We start from the raw sequence: 24,034 nt of genomic DNA on the forward strand, positions 1-24,034 counted from the left end.
AAACCATTTTTCAGCTTAATTTTTTCACTACAAAACTTAAATCCAAGATGGCCACCGGATAGGAATTGTAGTTGAATTTGGTGCATTAAAAAAAAAAGTAAACTTTTAAAAACGTTTTTATTTTTAATTTTAATTTCAGCTATGTTTAAGTTAAGTAAAAACTACTAATAATAACCTATTTGGGATTTTGTTTGTTGAAATCTAAAAAAAAAACGTTTGCCCACCCTAATCCTAGATCGTTATTGCTGTGCTACCTGTCTGACAATGTGGGCAATAATCCTTACACTATCAGTGCACTAGAGTGGACATTTTGAAAAGCACTTTTAAAAAGACTTTAAAGTTATAAGTGTTAAAAGTTGTCAGCTCTATTTAGCAAATATGTGCACAGCGTTAGCGAACTGCTGCGATAGCGCACAAAAACGTGATTTAGAAGTCAGGTCTCATGCGTGGGTTAACTCACATCAAATAGCGAATCATGTGCCCAGCCAATCAAAGTACAGTGGGGGGAGTAAGGTTACAACTAGGGGTGGGCACCAATATCGATATTTGTGATAAAGAGGGATGACTGAAAGTAAGATCCTATCTTACAGAATATGATTATGTCTGAAATTATGAAGAAATAGATTGCTTTTTGGACATTGTTACAGAGACAGAATGATTCTTGATGATAAATCTCTCTCCCGACCTGTGAGGGCGCTGTGTAAAGGGAACAGAGTGCCCTGGCCAGACAATTCATTCCCAGGGTTAGAAGGAAGTCGGTCACTAGAACCGCCATGGCAGTCACTTTGATGGTTTGAGGTTTTCAAATTTAAATTACTCTGCGTGTCTGAAGTTATGCGATTGTCCGTTTATGACTTTTCCTAAATACATGTATTAAATACCCTGATGTTCTTTCTTAACCCTCAGGCAGCTGAAAATCCTTTTGGAAAAAAAAAAAAAACGACATTTCCCACATGCCTCTAGGTCACAACCTACAAATGAGGAACAGCTGTGTACCCTTGTATTAAATGTTCTATGGGGTGTTAGTGCCTCCTAGTGGTAAGGAAGAATAAAAGTACAGTGTAAGAAAAAATGGAAGTGTTGAAAGCCTTGTTGCAAGCAACCGCTGAGCAACAAGAAACCAATCGCATCCAGAGAGAGCAGACAGCCATTCAGCAAGAGAACAATCGCTTGCTATTGGCACAGTTGAGCCAGAGTCAGCAAGAACGGCAGGAGCTGATAAACCGGGTTACCGCGGTCGAGAATGCAAGACCAGTCATGAGTGCAATGAGGCCCAGTCATCTCCGCCAAAAGATGACCGCCACTGCGATGTGGAGTCGTATCTATTGGCGTACGAGCGGGTGGCAACGCAAGAAAACTGGCCCAAGCTCAATGGTTCAGCGAAGAAAAGAAAATCCCGTAGGGAACAACGGGCTGACAAACAGAGGGGTGATATCAAATATACAGAGAGGTGTGTGAATGTAATTGAGAGCTGATCCAGTAAAGCGGTAGGTACAAAGTTCATAGAACAGGAAATTGTTGATGAAACTGGTGAGCAACAGCATAGTTTTAATGAAACTGGTGAGCTGTGGGAGCAATGGGCTAATGGTAATACAGGGTTTAGCAGAGAGCAAGCAAACGATCCCACTCTGTGTAACATAAGAAAATCAGAAACATAAGAAAATGGCCGTCCCGTGGAAGGGAGAAATAAAGGAACTAGAAAGTGTCACATTGTGAAGGGTGATTTATTGTATTGGGTTACTTGTCTGAATGGTACAGAAACTGAGCAGTTATTGGTGCCTCCCTCTTACAGGTGCACAGTTATGCGACTCACCCACAGTCACTTGTTTGGAGCACATTTAGGGGTAAATAAAACCACACAAAGGTTTTAAAAAAGGTTTTATTGGCTAAGCATTTATAAGGGTGTAGAGCACCACTGCCTTTCTTGTCTGCACTGTCAGAAAACCAGTCCCCATACTCATTTTTTATAACTCTATTATTTCCCCTGCCCATTATCGAAGTCCTGTTTGAACAAATTGCTATGGATCTGGTAGGGCCGATAGCACGGTCTGCCAGGGGCCATGAATATGTGGTTGTGATATTAGATTATCCCACCCGCTACCCAGAAGCGATCCCCCTTCAGAACACAGTTTCTAGAAGTATCGCTAAAGAGCTGGTTCAGGTTTTCACACGAGTGGGAATACCGAAGGAGATCCTGACCGATCAAGGTACCCCCTTTGTGTACCGGCTGCTGAAAGATCTGTGTGATCTACTAAGAATTAAACCAATAAGAACGTTTGTGTACCATCCTCAAATGGACAGGCTTGTGGATTCAACCGGACTTTAAAGCACATACTCTGGAAGGTCATAAACTAAGATGGGAAAAACTGTGACCAGTTTCTTCCATATTTAATGTTCACCATACGTGAAGTACTGCAGGCGTCCACAGTGTTTTCCCTCTTTGAACTATTGTATGGAAGGCAACCACAGGGAATTTTAGACATCACCAAAGAAACAGATATATATATATATATATATATATATATATATATATATATAGATAGATAGATAGATAGATAGATAGATAGATAGATAGATTGATACACCAATGACAATGATAGTAACTTCTCAACCAATTTTCAGAATGTGTATATATGTTAATCCTTCCAGTAACTGTAGTGTTATTCTGGGGTATGTAAAGCAGCATCATATGTCACAAAAGGAGTTCACAGTTGCTCTAGTTTTGGCTCCTTGTTCAGATGAATAGTCAGATCTGCACTCCAGCTGGTTTGTGGAAGGACGGTGCGTTGGTGGGGATGCTGTCTGGGACTCAGAGCTGAGACTGGGAGGTAAATCCCCACCTACACACCAGCTTCAGTTAAAAAGTTCTGCAAACAAAAATTGCAAGTTTAAAAAAAAAAACTTGCAACTGTAAAGGAAGAAAGGGGTATGGGATCCCCTCAATGATCAGATATGCCCAATGGGTTTCTTTTACCTAAAACCACACTTCTTAAATGTCAGGCTTCTAATATTATGCAGTAGAGGATATCATCTCTTCTAGGGAAAGAAGATCAATCCTAAATAATATGCTGTATTTGTTAATGCAGTATCTCCTGAAGCACACTCCCTGTGTTGATGATACAGGTTCAAATAGGTCTATATATTGAATGACCTGTTGGATACACATCAGGGGTCTAGTTTAATGATCTAAATAGTGGCAGATCAAATCCATTGCCCTTTAAGAAAATATTAATACAGCTGGTGTTAGGGATTTTTACATGAGTTCTGTTTCTCAAAATGTCAATCCCAGATTGGTCTTTAAAGCTTTGAAACTGAATTTGCTTATGAAAGTGAAATATGTAAGAGCAAATGTAGCTATGTACAGTATATTTGTATTTAAAGCCACATGAGCTAATTAGTCATCTCTTACCATAAATTATACTTAGTGTTTCACATTTTCGGTTTTTATTTTTGAAAATATTTATCTGGAATTTTTTGGAGTTTATTTTACATATATTAAAATTGGGATAAAATCGGTAAAAATAATTGTTTTTAATTGAAACGTCGGTAAAAATTGGGGGGAAAAATCTCAGTATACAACACACTTTACATGTGGAATATGATGCCAGTTTAATGTCCCTGCTCCCTGGCATGTATGATGAAGCAAAATTTGTGCAAGTAAAAGCCACATTTTCCCAAGTTAGCTGGTACTTTGCGAACATTTGGGCAATCACTGTGCTGACGGAAATAGTATCTACAGAAGGTACGAACATGACATCAGCACAAAACATGCCAGGTTTATTCGCCTTGAAATCATACAAAGAAAAGAAAATTGACAGAACTGTACAGTCCACACCATCGGGAGACGCATCAAAAATCACACTGGCCATTTCCAGTAAGGTGTTCTACTAAGTTCCATAAGCGTTGCAACTAAAGCATCACTAGCTGATGGACAATACTGTCGCACAAAGTCACCAATACATACCTCTGCAACAAACAGTGGCTGTCCAGCACAGCACAGCACTCTGACAAACTCATTAACAGTCATAATGCGCTCTCTTTTATTAAAACACTTGTAAAAGCCGCATACATTGATTGCTTGTCTCTCACTTCACTTTCTTGTTTTAGTTCTTATTTTTTCAGTATGTTCTTTTATTGTCAGCATGAACATGTACCTCAATGCAGCAGTATTTGCAGCGCTATGCATCCTCTGCCTCATCTGACCCACTTCTGCTATTTTTGCTTTTTGTATACTTCGAAACATTTGTTTTCTTTTGAGTATTCATAAACTGATTTATGTTTTCTCCCCATTCCTCATCCACTAAAAATATATTTTCTTGTAAGTATTTCAATGTAGTTTTTGATCAAGCTGCTGGTCTTCGCTGGGGAAAGATATTATTTTACAACTTGTAGTATAATAGGGATAACCATGAGCCAAGTGAACCTGATAATTTGGGAGCCATATCGACTATATAAATACAATATAAAGGTCATATTACAGTAGGATCAGACATGGTTGTAAGACCATGGAGGTAATTTAAAAATTACTGTACAGATAGTAAAATGCTTTTTGCATGTGATGTTTAAAGTGTCCAGATTTGTACAGAAAAATAAGATGAATAGAATTCCAACAATTGGAGTAACAGCGGCAATACTCAAGATTTCTCATTAGTTAATTCTGATCTGTAGTCATAGTAGTTTTTCACCACTTTCTTTATTCTGACTTGACTGGAAACACTTTCATAACTCTAGATATATGAATGTACTGTACTGTTTTGACATGAAAGCTGTTATTTTATGCTCAGATGACGCGGCTTAAGAAGCAGCTGCAGTAATTACACATCCTGAACCAATATTTAACATGACTACTCCACTACAATAAGAAAGTTAGGGGCATATTCATAAAGCATCTCTTCGACGTGTGTAAAATGAAGCTATGCTTAAATCCTGTGGTTATTTTTAGTCGCTTATTCATAAAGCATGTTTATCTCTGCAAGTGTATTCTACATACACGCGGCTAACCAAAATCTAATATCATTTGTTTTACAAGGCGAGGGCTTGTTTAAGTCTTGTTTAAAGCTCTTTCAGTCAAATGTATGTAGATCTAAAACAAATACTGTAAAATATTGTAAATTACTACTAATTTAAACAATCACTTTTACTATTACAAAAAAAATGTCATGACTTTCATTATTTATTTATTTCTTGCAATTTAATAATATATGAATCTTTCTTCAGCAACAATGAGGTGTAAACGCACCCACTCAAAACCCTTTGAAGTCCCTGGCATCAACTCTTTCTTCATAACTGCATTCTTTACAGTATCCTGCTTATTACCTGCTACAGTACAATATTCAAAAATATGATTTTATAATTTGTTCAGTCTTTCGTGAGTTGCAGGGTGTGCAGTTTCTGTATACCTGAGAGGTGCAGGAGATCAGGGAGAGATGTGACACAAACATGAAATTGTGCAGCAAAATGTATCTATAGCGCTGTATTTGAGACACATGTTCTTTACAGTATTCTGTTATTACCTACTTCAAAACAGTATTGGAAAAATATGCTTTTTGTGGAACAGCATAGCCTTTTTAAATTCCCACATTCCTTTTTAAAGTTCCATTAAATAGTTACATGCTTTTACATGTCATTGGCTCATCCACCAGTTTACAGCTGCAATTGATAACACTTGACTGCAAGCCTACCCACTTGTATCTGGAAGAACATTGCTTAACAGTGACTATATCAGATTTAGACAAGTTCGGCTAAAAGGGTGTTTCAATAGTTTTTGGAATACTGGTTGAAGTTGTGTTGAAAGCCCTTTTAGCCAGACGCGCTTAACTCTGATTTGCACACAAGTAACTCTCAGCCACGTCTAAAGTTAAGTGCCTGGGTAAACACTCTTTAGGAATACAGCCATTATTGTTTTCAGGACAGGAAAGAAAACATTACAATTTGGTAAATCAGGAACTAATACCATAAATAAATGTGCATATCTAAATTGCAGAACAATGCCATTAAAAAAAAAAAAACAGTAATAACGATCATAATAAAATAATAATATCTTTGTAAATTACACACCAAGCACGTTGCTTTAAAGCATCAACGTCTAGCATATTTTGACCGCGTCAAGTTGTTTTCACAGCAAAAGGCGTCAATCAATCTGAAGCGCTGTCACTGAACACAACATTTCTTTAAAGTAGATAATTATATTTGTATATATTTCAGTATTACGTACTGTAACAGCAGTACTTTTGCAGAAAAAAATAAAAATAAAAATAGGTATATGTTATAAATATATAGTATACGTTATACACTTTCTTAGTTGTTTAGTTCTTTGCTGCACTGTACAGCTATGGCCAGACATTTTGCATCACCTAGAATTTTAGGATTGAGACAATTAAAAAATATATATATATATGAACATAACGTAGACCTTTTATTTATCATGTAATCAAAGAAACTACTAAATCATATCTCAAAAGTCTACCAGAAGCTATAACAGTAGTACAGTATTTTAGTATGAGATTTTGAAATGTCACATTTTAAAATGTGTCAGTTTTTTGTTAAGTATATGGACCACTACAAAGCGGTATGTAATTCAATATGTTAATGTAACATTATTCAGCAGGTTTTATTTGACTATAAAGCATCATTTGTTAATTCTATAGGGTTACAAAACTTTTGGCCACAGCTGTCAGAGTCAGCTGAACTTAGGTTTATGTCTGACTTGAAGAAACTGTCACTGGCTAATCGGATCCATTTAGCTGAAGATTTGAGACTTTTTCCACTTAAATGTGACAATGCAACAAAAACACAGTGCAACACATATGAATGTACTATTAATTATTTTTATTATTTAATTTAATTTCGGAAAAATCACTAAGTGAGAAACTTTATTGTCACTATATTTTTTCAACTTAAATAATAAACAACTTTGCAAAATCTTTGAATTTTAGAAAAATGCTATGAGCAGTAATTGGAATATATAAATGCAACATGTCATGCTTCAAGGTGGGACATTTAAAGTATTGCAGCGATTCCAATATTTTATGACTTAGCTTGGTTTACCAACTACCACTGACAGTGGTGGCGTATGTATGGCTACATACAGCACTTTATCTGTTTTCTGGTCTTTTTCTCTGTCTTTCTTTCTAAAACTAGTTTCTTGGACATTGTAGGTGCCTACAAAGGCACAGCGGTTTCACAACTGGATTTTCAACCCCCCGAGAAAACAGCACGTTCCCAGATGTTTGACCTTGTCTACTTGGTGTGGAAATAGCTCCAGCCAGAAAGTCAGACAGCTAGCGAGGTCATCGAAATGGTTGTCATGGATCGATTCCTAAGAGGGCTACCTAAGGGCTTACGCTGGTGGGTTGGACAAGGGGACCCCTCTAACGCCAACCAACTGATCACCCTAGTGGAACGGTATCATGCTACCGGAGAATTGCTACATACCCCAGCTCAGGAGCGAAATCGGTACCTGAAGAACTGGCCTGTGGGGAAAACCGATAAGACTGTTCTTGGGTCAGAGGCAGCTGAAAAGCAGCAAGAAGCTGCAAAGGGATGGGAATTCTAGAGAAATAGAGAGGAAGTTCTGGCAATATGGGACAGATCATCTTAGCCAGGAAAATAAGGGGTGCTTTGGAAAAAACATTATATGTTTTAAATGTCACAAAGAGGGCCATATAGCCGCTAACTGTACCGGGGAATCTGAACCCGAGCAAATGCAATGTGATATGGGATACCAAAATAAACCAAATGCCTTGGAACCTTACACAGTGGTTTCGGTTTGCTTTGTGTCACAGGTCAATTATTAATACTTGTGTAAAATATAAGTAGAAGGAACTAAGGAAGGTGCTATGTTAGATTCGGGTAGCATGGTGACTTTGGTTTCTGCTCATTTAGTGAAACCAACCAAATTGGAACCGTCTCAAGAAGTCTACCTGCATACATGGAGACACACACGCAAATATGGCACATTGGCCACGGCCGCTGAAAATGCCGTAGTCGATATTGGACCAACTCATACAGAGCTAGCTACCATATTTCCTTTAACTGACTCTGATTTGTTTAAGGAATAATCCGTAGTTGTTATGATCAGGGACGAAACAGCATCAGACACACCAACCCCAACAGGTACAGAGAGTGTAGAGGGTGCTACTGACATGTTAGATTTTCAAATAAATCAGGATAATTTTAGTAAGGCCCAATTTAGCCTCAGTTTGGGGACGGGTGAAGAAAATAAACGCGACCTCGGTAAATCCACATATACCCTTAACATACCCATACTTTGAAATAAAGAATGATTTGTATCTGATAGATAAAAGGGGGCTGGATGTGTTCGAAAAATTGTTAGTGCCTCAATCATTTAAAAGAACAGTCTTAGATTTGGCCCATTGCCACGTGTTAGGAGGACATTTGGGGGTCGATAAAACCAGGGAGCGGCTGTGTGAAAGGGTAAAGGTGGGTACGCTAGAACTATCATCTTGTGGGTCTGCACCAAGATGGAACATACCTTAAAGGGGAACCCCAGTCCTTATACCTCACTTTGTGACAAACTATTTTTTGATATCACTGAAAATAGCTACAATATATTTTACAGTCTAATTTTATTTCTAAAATCCATTATTTTGCAAAACAAAACCACTTTTAGCCGCTTCGCCGCCTTTCCCTCACCTCAGACCTGTGACATCACAAAGGGAACTCCTGCCGCTGATCGTCATTCACTTTTTATCTGTCAAAACCATTCAGTCTGTCATAATTATTATTAATATTATTAATAATATTATTATTATTTTGGTTAATTTTATTTCCTTATTCATCCTCAAACCCGTCCTCCCAAAGCCACTACTGTCAAATGAAATCACGAACATAAATACTGCTGCTGCTATTTTATTATTATATTCTTTATGTAAAATGAAAAAAAAATACTAAAATTGTGTTGCTGCTGTTTAATTTAATCAGCGTCTATGCCAGTAATCATTAAGCACTGTTGGAAAACATGGATCGAGAATTGATTAGCAGTTTGCTACGCATGTGGACTGGCAGAGCTATACTGGTGTTCTTTTCTGAAAAGAGACTAATATTGCAGATAGCAGACTGTTTGGTTCAAATTGCATTTACTGCTAACAATTGATAAGAGACCTTGCGTCTACAAGCTTCTTGTCCAACATTGACTGCAAGCTAACAAGATAACAATGCTGTGGACCAGAAGGGGCCAGGCTCTAAGACTTTTGGGAATACAAAGCATAAAGGAGCTAAAAGGCTCCCAGGGACTGCCGTTGGACCCAAAGGTTCACAGGGAGAATAAGAGATAATGCCACTGGACTCAAAGGGTCTCAGGCAAAACGGAGAGATAGGAACAAGGAAGATGACAAAAACCAGATGTATGGACCTTTTTGGGGCACCACCAGGGGTCTGAAGAATGCACTGAGTTCAGAGGTTGTCACACTAGATTACACACACAGACACACACACACACACACACACACACACACAAAATTAAATATATGGTAACAGAATAATGTGTTGTACCTTTTCTATTGGTTAAGTGTCAGAGAAAGAGGAGGAGAGAGACACCTATGCAGAAGGGTATTTAATGTCATGTAAAAGATGTAACAACTGGTAATCGGTTCTATACTTGGACTGGTTTCCCCGCATGTATGAAATAAACTTAACACTGATTAAGAAATGGCGTCTGTGCAGTTTCTTAAGAAACATCGATACTCACGTTTTAAGTTACATCAAGCACATTGTTAAACTACTAGTAATCCCTGCATTCACTTTAATACTATTTACTCTTCTCTTTTATTGGACTCATGTACTGGTAGTAAGCTGTGTCCAACACCCCCGATTCAGACACATGGCTGAGAAATCTCCATGCTGTGTTATACAACTACTTGGAGGTTGTTCTTCAGATTTTCCTTTTACTTTCTCCAGTTCCTGGCAACACACACTTTCCCTGGCAGACTCCGGACCAGATATTTGAAAGGTTTGTGCACCACATAGAGGGTTATACGCGTCGCAAATGGCTGTTATGCAGGAATGCGCAAAATGTGCCATATTCAAAACTTCTTTTTGTGTGCCACAATCCGTTTTGTGCTGTGCACAAATATAATGTATGCATAGCGCAATTTGGCGGGAGTGGCCGACAATTTGCGAGATCCTGCCATGTTCGAAAGTGTGTGCCAAGCACAAAACCAGTTTTGCGAGGCACAAAATAACACTTTTAAAAAGCAAGCCTTAACTCCACGCACATCACTCCAGCACTCACTCACTCTTCACTGAAGTGAAATGCACTGCAATGCATGTATGTATTTTCTTATAACAGACGCCCTTATCCAGGGCGACTTACAGTTATTACAAAAAAACACATTACAAAAATCAGATCAGTAAGATCAGACACAGAGCAATAGCGGCTTGATAAGTGGGATCACGGCTAATACTGAAATAGGAAAAAAAATGGATGGTACTGTAACAGAAAACAAGAAAGTCAAAAAATGTAAATGAATTAGAATAGGTAACATACACATATTTGTGTGACACCTGTCAAAATTATGGAGACAGAAGTAGAGAAATCATAAACTCAATTCCCAGCAAACAGCACAGCATAGATACATCTTTTTGAATTCTGTAGAATCTGTGATGGCCCTTTAAATATTTAGCTCATTAGACATGCTAATGCTTGTGATAATGATAAACATTAGACACAAATGTATGCATGTGCGCAAATTTCATATGCTTAAGCACAAAATTATTTGAATTGCTCCGAAGGCCAAATTTGAATGAAAATGGCTAAGTTATGCTATAAGCGTGACAGGCTTGCACTGCGCAGAATGTTTCCATTACATGCATGCCTTTAGCTAAGTGCCCTATCCTCAGCAACACTGGCAAAGGGCCGCAGTGCCCAAGAGCTCAATCCCTAAAATATCCCTGTAGTTGCATTCTTTGCAGGCTCCCTTTCCTTTTCATGCCACTCACCCGGTAATTCCACACTCAGGTATAAAGACACAGTTTTTTTTTTTTTTTTTTAAGTACTGTATTGTTATTTATTTCTCATTGATATCAGAAGCATACTTTGACACCCACGATCTGCATTCCATGCTATTGACTATGCCATACAGGTGTGGTAGGAGCAGGGGGCGTGGTGAGTGGGGGGGCAGTTAGAAGGGGCTTTCAGCAGGAGTATGAGTAAGGGATACACATGTGCAGGCTGCATCCACAGGCAGCGTTCTTGGCCGGCTCCATGCTGAGATTCCCGTCTTCGGGGCTTCTGAACAGAGTAGTGTTTTCAGCATTGTGGGTTTGTTTTACAGTCCACACTTCTGTAAATATGTTTATGTATAGTGTAAGGAGCACGGGTCAGAGCTACTCAGAACACCGGCTGACAGATGTGTTTCTGTAAAATAGAGTTGAGTTTAATGCTACAGAGATATTTTGTCCGTCTCCTTCATGTTGACATTTATCCAGTTAGCAAGTCGCTACAATATATTTTTATTTAAGTTATATGTTGAATAGCCTACACTATCCTGTGGTCTATTGTTTCATTTCTCCATTTAGTAGTTTATTTATATATTTGTGCAGGTGGGCATGCAACTCCGGGGGTGCTAGTGCTACTGATGTGTGTTGATCTTTGATTCTGCATTCCATGTGCAGGTTACATTTGAGTGTAGAATTGTCTGAAGAATATGTACTGTACACCTATGATAGCTGCTTGGCAGGGTATTGTTAACAGTCCATTGTCATGTAGTATTCCAATTCTGCGCATTCACACATAGCTCTTATGCATTTCTGCTATATTGGTAATGAATGCGCAGGTGGTTTTGCGAGGCACAAACACATTTGCGAATTGAGCAAAAAACTGCTATTTTCCAACTTCGCACAACTGTTTTGTGCCATGTTGGAAAATATCAATTTTTGTGCAAAAGCACAAATTTTTGCCAGGCACATATTTTGCGAGGGGATTGCACATCGCTTCGAATATCTGGGTCTCCATGTTCTGGCAATTACTACAGGAACACCTGTTCAACAATAATTTTTCAAAATGAAGTGAGGATAGAACAAGTTGTTTTGTACTGGTATATTCTATAGGGAAACAAACTGTACGAGTATATTGAACAGATAAAAGTGTGAACACCTACTATCTTCAGTTCTAACGGTCTCCACTTCATATAGCTTCCCCACATTGTCTTCACCTAGATGCCTTCACTAATTTGTTATAACTCAGAATTTATATACTTACATAACTAAACATGCCTGATATCTTACTAGTCTGTATTTCCTAGACGAGGACTAATGTCTTCGTCGGTCAGGTCGGTGTCACTGCCACTATCCATGGAGCCTCGACCATCACTCAGACATGATTCAAACTGATATGGCTCAATGGCACTTCCTTCATAGATAAATGTTTCACTTAACAGATCCTCCCTTAAGCCACTATTGTATGAGGAAACTGCATTGGACTCAGAATCTGAGCTACAACTAGCTGCTTCCAAAAGCTATTTCCGAAAGCAGAGTGCAGAGGATAGCCAAGGCTGGGGAAGGGGAGGAGTTATATAAGGTACAGGCTATGATACAGGTGGTGGCTGAAGACGTCGCTGACATAAAGACTAGCGTAGAAACTGTACAAAATAAAAATGTATGACTTGTGTTCAAGAGTGGTAATGACAGAGGGCTGCATAGCAAGTATTGAAGACAAAATGGAGGCCATAGAAAATACGGTCACAATGACAGAGAAACAGCAGAAAAAGCTATGGGACAAGTTGCAGGACTTAGAAAATCGCAGTCGCCATCAAAATATAAGGATTATTGGTGTACCTGAGAGAGCAGAGGAGGGAAATAAGAACTCATCGGCCTTCATAGTGAAAATGTAAAGACATTTTCAACATGCAGGGGGAACCTGATATGGAAATAGAGAGAGCACATCGCTCACTAGCATCAAGACCACAAGCAGGACAAAGACCACAACCTCTGACTGCAAGATTTGAGGTTTCCTGATAAAGGAATGTGGATAATAATATGGATGTCCAGAGAGAAGGGAAACTTGCAGTAGCGAGGACACAAAATTATGATCTTTCAGGGTCTATCGTGGGAGCTTGCAGAAAAAAGGAGAAAGTTTGATGAAGCACGGAGGCTTTGCAGAGAAAGGACATATGCTACACTGTACCCAGCAATATTAAAAGATAACAACAGAAAAAGAGATGCAGAGGAAGCCAAAGAATATGTAAAGAACGGGGCAACTAAGGGACAGGCTGGAGATGGCACTGCAACTGCACGTCACAGAAACACATGAGTGCTCCCTTTGGAGAATTCAAAAAGAGAAACATCACAAAAAAATAACATTAAGAGAACATTACGATAACATAAAGGCCATGACATACAGTATTTTTATGTTATTGCCACATCTGCCCATGACAGAAATACCGTATGTCATGGCTTTTCATGACTTCTCTGTCTGGAGAACACACTCACACATGCACACCTTTTTATAACCCAGTCACATCATTTACGTCAAGTCCTAAGTGGCACAAAGTTACAGTGCCTTGCATAAGTATTCACCCCCCTTGGACTTTTCCACATTTTGTAGTGTTACAACCTGGAATTAAAATGGATTTAGAAGTCACATAATTAGTTGAATGGAGTCCACCTGTGTGCAATTAAAGTGTCACATGATCTCAGATTAAATACACCTGTTTCTGGAAGGCCCCAGAGTTTGTTAGAGAGTATATCTAAACAAACAGCATCATGAAGACCAAGGAGCTATCAAAACAAGTCCGGGATAAAGTTCTGGAGAAGCACCAATCAGGGTTGAGTTATAAAAAAAATATCCCAAACTTTGAACATCCCCTGGAGCACCGTTAAATCCATTATTAAAAAATGGAAAGAATATGGCACAACCGCGACTCTGCCTAGAGAAGGCCGTCCACCAAAACTCAGTGACCAGGTAAGGCGGGCATTAGTCAAAGAAGCAACCAAGAGCCCAATGGTAATTCTGAAGGAGCTGGAGAGATCCACAGCTGAGATGGGAGAACCTGTCCATGGGACAACTATAACCCGGACGCTCCACAAAGCTGGGCTTTATGGAAGAGTGGTGAGAAGAAAGCCATTGCTAAAAAAAACCCATATCAAATCCCGTTTGGATTTTTCCAAAAGTCATGTGGGAGACACAGTAAACATGTGGAAAAAGGTTCTCTGGTCTGATGAGACCAAAATTGAACTTTTTGGCCATAGCGCAAAACGCTATGTGTGGCGCAAAGCCAACACTGCTCATCACCCTGAGAACACCATCCCCACGGTGAAGCATGGTGGTAGCAGCATCATGTTATGGGGATGCTTTTCATCGGCAGGGGCTAGGAAACTGGTCAGGATTGAGGGCAAGATGGATGGAGCCAAGTACAGGGAAATTCTAGAGGAAAACCTGTTTCAGTCTGCAAGAGACCTGGGACTGGGGCGGAGGTTCACCTTCCAGCAGGACAATGACCCTAAACACACAGCCAAAGCTACACTGGAGTGGTTTAAAAACAAGAACCTGAAAGTCTTAGAATGGCCCAGTCAAAGCCCAGACCTCAATCCGATTGAGAATCTGTGGCAAGACTTGAAAATTGCTGTTCACCAACGGTCCCCATCCAACTTGACAGAGCTTGAGCAATTTTGCCAAGAAGAATGGGCAAAAATTGCAGGATCCAGATGTGCAAAGCTGGTAGAGACTTACCCAAAAAGACTCACAGCTGTAATTGCTGCCAAAGGTGCTTCTACCAAGTATTGACTCAGGGGGGTGAATACTTATGCAACCAACAAATGTCTTTTTTTTTGTTTAATTAACTTTTGTGTCACAATAAAAAATATTTTGCCCCTTCAAAGTGTTAAGTATGTTGTGTAAATCAAAAGGTAAAAATCCCAATTAAATCAATTTTAATTCCAGGTTGTAACACTACAAAATGTGGAAAAGTCCAAGGGGGATGACTACTTATGCAAGGCACTGTAAGCATGTGCAAGTAATGCAGAGATTAGATGCTCATTTTAGTACATATCATTATGCACAGGCGCTTCTGGTCTGCATATGTAATCAGGAGTATCTCAGAGGTCAATGAGATGCTAATGATCTATCTGCATATTCTCTGCAGCATCTTGCTGCGGAGGCGCAAAGTTGCCCTTACGAATTTGCGCACGCACAACTTGATATTTGCGCATGCACAACTCTTAGTACATAGGCCTCTAAGTCTATTAATAGTAATAGTAAAGAATACTCCATAAATTATATCAATCCGAATCAAAATCAGGAACTATAGATAATAACTTCTTTTCCCAGATTGAATTACCAAAACTCAGATACAGAACAGAGATTTTTTTTAATAGAAAATAACAGAATGGGGGATTACAGAGGCAATCAATGTCAACAGGGACAGTGCCAGGGGAAGACAGTCTGCCTAGTGAATTTTACAAGCGGTTCCGAGACATTCTTACTCCAGTCCTGTTACATTACCCACTAGCATAAATAGTGCAATAATAACTTATACTAGAACTCGGAAGAGACATAACGGAATGCGGAAGCTACAGGACGATTTCTCTACTGAGTGTAGATTATAACATTTTAACATTTATCGCTAGGCTTTGTCACAGGGAGAAATGCCTCACAATCTGCGAAGGTTAGCACATCTGATATGGGAAGTAAGGGACCTAGATGTCCCAGTAGCAGTAATGTCCTTGGATGCAGAAAAGATGTTTGACTGGGTTGAATGGGGTTATCTCCACTTTGATAAAGGGGCTTTATGGAACCACGGCTAGCCCTCACTAAATTACAAGGTCCAGTTAATAAAGGGGGTTTATTATCATTTTGCCGTCTCTTTTACTGAAATAGCTTCTTTGAGTATTGTTCAAAGAGTCCACTGGAATGCATCAATACTCTCCTATATGGAAAAGCCCTAAAATTAAGATTGTAGATAAAAGTGTGAATTGAGGAAGATGGCAAAAAAGGGGTATACATTATATTAAAGACTTACCGATTCGAGTCAAAATAGCATGGGAGCGGTACCTGGGTATTACACGGAGTAAGGACGACTGGGAAAATCTCCTTGCTAATATGAATAAACCCATAGGTTGTACTGGACTCCATCATAAATGTATCGAGACTATCAGCTCTGTGATTGGGATAAAGGTTAACACTGACCCGGCACTGTGTCTTTTACACAAAGATAATTTTGAAGGAAGGGTGGAGGGAAACACATTTAATTGGATTGTGCAGTTGCAACAGTTAAAAGAGTTATTCTGCGTCACTGGAAAGATCAAACCCCAATCCCATATGAGGAATGGTACAATACCTTAGCTGAGACAGCATCCTATGAAAGACTAATATACAAAGTACAAAACAGAATGCAGATGTCTGAAGAGGTGTGGAATCCCTTTTTAGTCGGGGTGCACAGGGTACAGAAATCATAAACAGAACCTAGAAGCAGTATAGATTAAATTACTAGGTAGTTATTTTCTTGTACTACTCCAACCAGTTCCTTTTCAAGACAGCACTCACTACTGGTAAACTTAAGATATATATATGGGGGCTCCCGAGTGGTGCATCTGGTAAAGCTCACCGCGCACCAGCGACCCCTGTGGACTGGCCGCGTGCCTGCGGGCCTGCCTGTAAGTTGCCCAGAGTTGCGTGGTCCATCGATGCTGTAGTTCTGAGGTGGCTGCATGGTGGCCTGCAGAATGAAAAGAAGCGGACGGCTGACGGCGCACGTTTCGGAGGATGCGTGTGTCCATCTTCGTATCTCCCGAGTAAGCGCGGGGGTGGCAGCGGTGGGCTGGGTTGAAATCAAAATAATTGGTTGTTTCAAATTGGGAAGAAGCAGTGGGAGCACAATCACTCCACGTGCAGATTAAAGTGGGTTAGTATGGAAGCAGTGGGAGCACAATCACTCCATGTGCAGATTAAAGTGGGTTAGTATGGAAGCAGTGGGAGCACAATCACTCCACGTGCAGATCAAAGGGGGTTAGTATGGAAGCAGTGGGAGCACAATCACTCCACGTGCAGATTAAAGGGGGTTAGTATGGAAGCAGTGGGAGCACAATTAGTTTGCGAGCAGATGTACTGAGTTTCCAACTGAATGATTGATTGGCAATCGAGTCTCGGTACAGCTGCATAAAAGAGGCAGTGTTTCACTCACTCAGGGTTGAGTGTTCGGTGAGGAGAGAACGAGAGTTGGGAGGTAGAATAAATATTAATAATAAACATAACACTGGAAGCACCAGCAATGTACTTGTTTCTCTGTCTCACTGTATTTGTTAGTGTCTGTCTGCTGTCTGTTCGTTTGGCCAACGTGCCCTTTTCTTTTGTGTTTTGTTTAAACTGCTTATTTTGTTAATAAAACACACGCAGTTGCTGTTTTGGTTTCATTTCCTGGCCTTACCCCTACAGCCAGCCTGTTCACAGCCCCCTAATAATAATAATAATAATAATAATAATAATAATACTAATAATAATAATAACTGTAGTGATCTCTGTAACTGGTAATAAAGCATTTAAAAGTCTGACTAAATGACACAATTGAAGAAATGGCCAAATAAGTGGCTTAATCAATATTACCCCTACAATTTTTTTATGTATAATGTGCAGTTCATTTGATTAAAACAGTGACACCATTTACATCAATAAAATAGATATAGCTCAAAAACATACAATAGAGTGGGCCCTATTTCAATAACTTAAACATATGAATGGTAAATAAGAAATAAAAAAGATCCATTTATAATGTTCAGCTTTACTGTTCAGCCTTACTTATGGGTGGTTATTGAACAACTGATATTCAAATGAGAAAAGCTCTGCATGGTGCAAAAACTGCATTGAAAACCAGTATGACAGACACACTTAGTATTACCGTATTTAGATAACAGATTACAGTCACTGAAATAAAATAAAATAAATAAATAACAAAAACCACAAAAATTATACCTTTCTGAAAGGGCACTGAAACTGCTATCTAAGAATATAATGAGCAAACACGCTAAATGAAACCATGTGTATTAGCTATGAACAAAGCAGAGGTAACTCCACAAATAAGGTTTCTTATGAACCTGAAAAAAACATGTTTTTCACACTGAGATACAGTAATGACATTTCCGTAATTTACTTCACTGTAATATTTTCTTATGACTTATGTTTCTGCTAGATATCCACGTATATTGTAAAAAGCAAATCATGATCTATAATTAAATCTTTCATGCTAAAAAAGAAACAAGCAATAAACTGTCTCAGCACATAAATAGCCATAGGAAGAAAGAAACGGCATTCATCAACCTCAATACTGCAAAGTCTGAAATTGCATTAAACATGTCTGGACATGCTGTGAGCTATTGTAATTAGAAGCTATATGTGGAAACACAACAGTACGTATTTTGCATTTTACAACCACATCCTCAATATTTGACTATTGTAGAAAAGTGTTAAAACAAATTACCTGATTTTTTTCCAGAAACTTCTCTCCTCCTTCCCCTACTATCACCCCCCTCTACTTCTCGGACCACTTCTTCTTCTCCTTTTCACTTCTTCTACCCCCTCTCCCGTCTACCCCTTCTCTCTTTTCGCCGCAATCTCCACTCCCTTTCCCTTTACACATTATCTTTTTAAAACAACTTTCATTTACATGTACTTAGGTTTATGGTATGTAAATTGCAACCATATGATTGTGCAGTCTGTTCCTAATATTGATAACTGTCTCATACTATTATAACAATTGCTGGCCATAAATAAGCAGAACGCTAGCTCATCCAAAATAAGCAAAAAAAGAAATACTCCTGAGATAATTATAGGGTTGCGATTCAGATACAAATTATTTTCACTACAGTTACGGTTTGTTCTCTTTCCCAAGATATTTGATGTTAAATGTCTTCTTACAAAATCAATTTTGCATGACACAGGAATTAAAGTATCTATTCAAAAATCATAATATTAATAGCAGTTCAGTACCCCATCTCCTTAAACTACAAATGCGTGTTTTTGTGAACAAAAACAAAGCATCCCTAGTAGCATAATCTAAGAGGCATGTCATATCAGATCGAATTATTTGTAAACATGAAGTAAAATGGAAATATGAAAAAATCATATCAAGAGGTTAAAAACAATATGGCAGTGAAACAGTTAATATTCACAAGATACAACCTTTCCTGGAACATAATCATAGAATACCACTGTGTGCTAACTATAACAACCCTATGTCAAAGCATGTGGTCTGTATCATTGATATGGCCAAAATGGAAAATCAAATAATACATCTATGTACCAAACATTAAGACAACAACTGTCTCATAACTGTCTCTCTGCAGCTGTAACTTCAAAAGTCACACAACCTCAAAATGGCAGCCTGTGGCAAAGTAGTTTGTAGAGCACAGGAGTAGAGGTGATGCAGTGCTCAGAAACAACAGTCCAATGGTAAATAACAAAGCTTTATTTATGTTTTTTAAATAATAACACTGACAATATACAATGATTTGTAAAGTCAGTAAAACCACAGGGTTCAGTCCCAAAATGATAATAATAATAAACACACACTTTAAAACACCTACACAATCACCAGTTCAACAGTGAGTGCTCCGGATGCAAGTGGTGTGAATACGAAACAAGTGCTTAACAGTGGTGCAGTGCAGTCTGAGTTTGATGCTGGCTTAACAGCGAAAGCTCTCGGATATTTAGCCATCTAGAGTACAGTGACAAACAAGAACAGTTAAATGGACAGATAATACAACACTAAACACTCATGGTTTCTCATAACTCCTCCAGGTCATTTCATAACCATAACAGAGGACCAGATTGCTTGGCCACATCCCGATATACCTTCAGTCCTGCCCCTTTGGTAGCGAGTGAAATCACGTATCCTCCAATCCATGACTGACACCTCGCCTACTACATTAGGGTGATGACTTCTGATATTGTGGCTCCGCCCCCTTCCTGGATGGCTGACTTCCAAATGACCCTGGAATGAACTGTCAAACCATCCAGTAGGGGGCACACTGTTCCTGTTATACCGTGCCCTCACAGGTTGGGAGGGAGATTGTTGACTCGGATTCATTCGCTCTCTGTCACAAAGCCATTCATTCGCTCTCTGTCACACAGCCATATTAGTTTAGAAGTACATTTCATGGTCAGCAACACATTTGCCATGAATAGTTTATACAAATCTGAAAATATGAAGTCATATGAAGTAATGGTTTCTGAGATACAATGCTCTGACACTGTGGTGGCTGTAGCTCTACAAAAAAACTGCCAGAAAAGGGTTCATTTTCTTTTACAAGCTCACCTTGGGAACCATAGAATACACATGTGTACCATGTATGAAGGCAACATCTCAATAGTGGCTATCCTAGGTCACAGGTGAAAGTGAAGGGTGCCATTAGATTTTGCCCACTGTTTCCACAACACCAAAAATTTGAAGTTGCCAGCCTATATGGTATATGAGATACTTACTACCAGTAGTAGGTATGGCGGCGGTGAAGAGTTAAAAAACTCAGTCCATATCTTTAGCAGAAAACATTATAGGTCTAGACAGCAGAAACTATTTTGCAACTACTACTGTATTTTGAGAGGTAGATACTAATTTAGCATTTCATGAAAATGAGATTTATGTTTACACAACCAGGAACTCACCAAAGAAACATGCTTTCAAAATTGTAAAATAAAACGTTAAGTTACATATCATAACCCTGGATAAAATGCTTGCTGCATGCATAAAGGATCAGTGCCAATTTTCTATTCAAGTTAGCTGTGTTGGAGTGAGGGTAATGGATACTATTTCTATTTCAGGGAACCTAACGTCATATAGCAGAGGAACTGAGCATGCATTTAAGTGGGTTCTTTCACTGAGCTGCTCTGAGTGGCTCAGTTACTGTACATGGCACACCCACTGTATTGGCAAGCAAACAATCTGTGTCACAGCAACCTCAGCTTACCTCTTTACCAGTTTTGGATCTTCTTAATGATAAGGACTGAATATGTATTTACTTTTTACTGCTTTCATTTACCGTCATCAATGACACATGTTTAATTAGCAGGGCTGATGCAGGGCTTGAGTAACTGGGGTATATCAACAGAACCCCTTCATTTCCATTGTTCTTTATAATTAGACACACAAATAAGTTGTTGATACAAAGAAGTTAGGAACACCTATATCTACTAAATTAATAGGTGCAAGAAAAAAAAAAAAAAAAAACTGCGGTCATCAGCACAGGCAAACTAGATTTTGTATACTTACCCCACATAATAATAATAATAATAATAATAATAATAATAATAATAATAATAATAATACAGTAGTTGTATTATTAATAGTTTGTCATTTATCTTAACCTTGGCATTTGTGCTTATACTCTTGTGGCTGGTATATAAACTTTCCCTTTTTCACACAATTCCTGCAATCTGGCTTACACATTAGGTTAATATGTAATTAGCTTGAGGCAGTATAATGCCGCGTTTCCACTGACTGGCGCTACAGGCTTTGGTTGCCTACTGCTAGGTGGCAAAATCAAAAGTTTTTTTACAAACCACCTCAGAATTTCTTGCCATGCGTTAAAGGTCACTGGGGGATTGTTGGATCATATTGTGTTTTATTTTAAAGAAATCGGCGGTAAAAAAATAATGTAACCATGGACTCATTACACATAACAAGGAATCTGGTTAAACCAAACCAAACCAAACCAACTGTCAGGCTTTGTCGTTGTGTTTATCATAAAGCCAGTTTGACTACATCAAGTATGAAATACAAAACTTGCCCAGATAGCCATGCTCAGCCACTTGGACAAGCACTGGAAACATCCTGTTTTGTTGCCATGGGCAGTCGTAGCTGGGAGCACCAGACAGTGGAAACAGTCATACCTGCCAACTTTTAAAAATACAAAATCAGGATTTTTTTTGAAGGGGGGATTACCAATTGACTTTTTATAAGCATATTAGTGGTATGCTACAGCATCTGACGAAAAACAAGCATTATGCTGTATAAGAATTCTTAGACAGCCAGTGATTATTTATGATATATTCATAACTTTTTTTACTGTTTCCCCTGTAGAGCGTGGTGTGTGGCAGTCTAAGTTTGCTGTGAGCCTCAGTCTATAGTAGGTTGTTTTTACTTAAGAGGTTTTTACAGTATAAGTCGTGGGCATCCATACAACGCTATGCCATGCTTGGGAGGGGCGATGCAGTGCGTAAGCAAGACATCAATATATATATATATATATATATATATATATATATATATATATATATATATATACAGTGCTCCCTCGCTTTAACGTGGGTCTCATGGGACACACAATATGAGCGTTGTAAATAAGGGACGGGATGGGGGGCACCGCCGGACACATAACAACATAATGCACATACAGTGAAGCAACAATGTAACTTCCCATGAATCGAGTATCTTGTTAAATAGATCGTCTTTTGAAACGCCCTTCTAAATATTATTGGCTGAAGTAGTTTTGAGTGAGGCTGGATTTTCATTGATTAAAATATTAGTGTGTGCTCCCATTGGCTAGAAAGGTTGCAGTGTTTTCGGCACAGTGCAAGATTGACAGTTGGAAGTTTGTCTGTTTGTTGGGAAGTTTGTCTGGTTGATTGGAAATTTGCAGGTCCGTACAGCCTTTCGTATTAATGAATTGACAAATTAATTAATGAATTATTAGATGAATTAACAAATACGTTTATGAATTACTGTATGAATTGACAAATTTATGGACGAATTGCTGGACAAATTGACCAATTCACGAATTGGCAAACGAATTGACAAACAAATTGACAAACTAACGGCTGGATAGTTTTGGCACAAATGGCGCTCCATAGGTCAGGTGAGGGGAAGAGGGAGTGGGCTCACCCCAGGTCCGGCTGCCGGAGCGCGGCTGAAGCGTATGGCAAGCCATCTGGGCCATAAACGTATTGACACAATGCATAAGAAAGTGACCAATGAGAACAGGTATTTATCAACACGTAAAGAAGACTGTGATTAGATTACGAGTCCTAAAAACAATGGTAAATGCCAAAAGGGCCATAATGTTAAAACCCAATGCGTAATGAAATTTATGCTACACATAGCATAAAGAGCTAATGGGGGGATAGTATCTTTTAGGGGGCGTAATGAGTCACACAACAGCCAATCAAGGCTTTTTTTACTTTGTAGGTAGATAAGGTCATGAACTCGTCTCATGCATAAAATAAGCCTAATATACAAATTAATTCATGATATTGCAACCTAAATAATGTTTATTTTTTAATAGCTCATTAGCGTAAATTCCAAATTTAATATTTTAATGTTCAAATGGCAGTGCTGAACAATTGTAACTTTTGTAAATTGACTTAATTATCTATTCCATATTTTTAAATAATCCTGATTCGAAAGATTACTCTGCTTGGCAACGTATAGTGTTAACTTATACAATAAGATGTCGTACAAGAAAGAATAGTTACCTGAAACAGTTGTAATAAAAAATTTGAAGTTCTAGCACCCGTGAGGGGCATTGATTCTTTTTGATCGGGGTGGGATCAGGCAGGCAGCACACCAGAAGAGAAATTAGACCACAATATTATGTCGGGCAGTGAACATCGTTTTATTAAATACAGGTAGTAACTATACTTTACAAATAGGAATCATGAAATCAAGAACATTTATACTGCTCAGCTTCTCCAAAATCAATCAATTTACACGCATGGGAGCTGCGAACAGGAAAGCATTAACTAACAGAAAATAATGTGCCAAAATAAACGTGCTTAAGTGATCAAAAAAACAAATCATTCAATAAAAAGTGAATATAATACAAGAATGTAGTCAGACGTGCCTATTTAAAGTGACGTGAGCAACCCCGCTACATTAATAATTACATTTCATACAAGAATATATTCAATGCTATTAAAAATAAATAAAACACCATGCAAGACACCGTAATGTAAACATTTTCATTGTATCATAAAAAATACATTAAAAAAAATCTTAACCTGTCTTGTTTTAATGAGAATTATAAATACGAACGGTTAAGATGTATCTACATACACGCATCCGCACATTATATATTTTCTGCTTATAAAGTC

At 38.6% G+C, this 24,034-nt stretch overlaps 1 long non-coding RNA gene across 1 annotated transcript in view; it reads right to left on the reverse strand.

Annotated features, from left to right (window-relative positions):
- The window catches only part of LOC117403438 (uncharacterized), a 42,139-nt gene extending 23,599 nt beyond the window's left edge, over window positions 1–18,540 (reverse strand). Inside the window, exon 1 of the long non-coding RNA XR_009328721.1 lies at window positions 18,429–18,540. This is a non-coding gene — a long non-coding RNA (uncharacterized LOC117403438). The remainder of the gene's footprint in view (window positions 1–18,428) is intronic.
- Window positions 18,541–24,034: the final 5,494 nt, after the last annotated feature.

Source organism: Acipenser ruthenus, chromosome 5 (assembly GCF_902713425.1).
Source record: "Acipenser ruthenus chromosome 5, fAciRut3.2 maternal haplotype, whole genome shotgun sequence".
NCBI classification, from domain to species: domain Eukaryota; kingdom Metazoa; phylum Chordata; class Actinopteri; order Acipenseriformes; family Acipenseridae; genus Acipenser; species Acipenser ruthenus.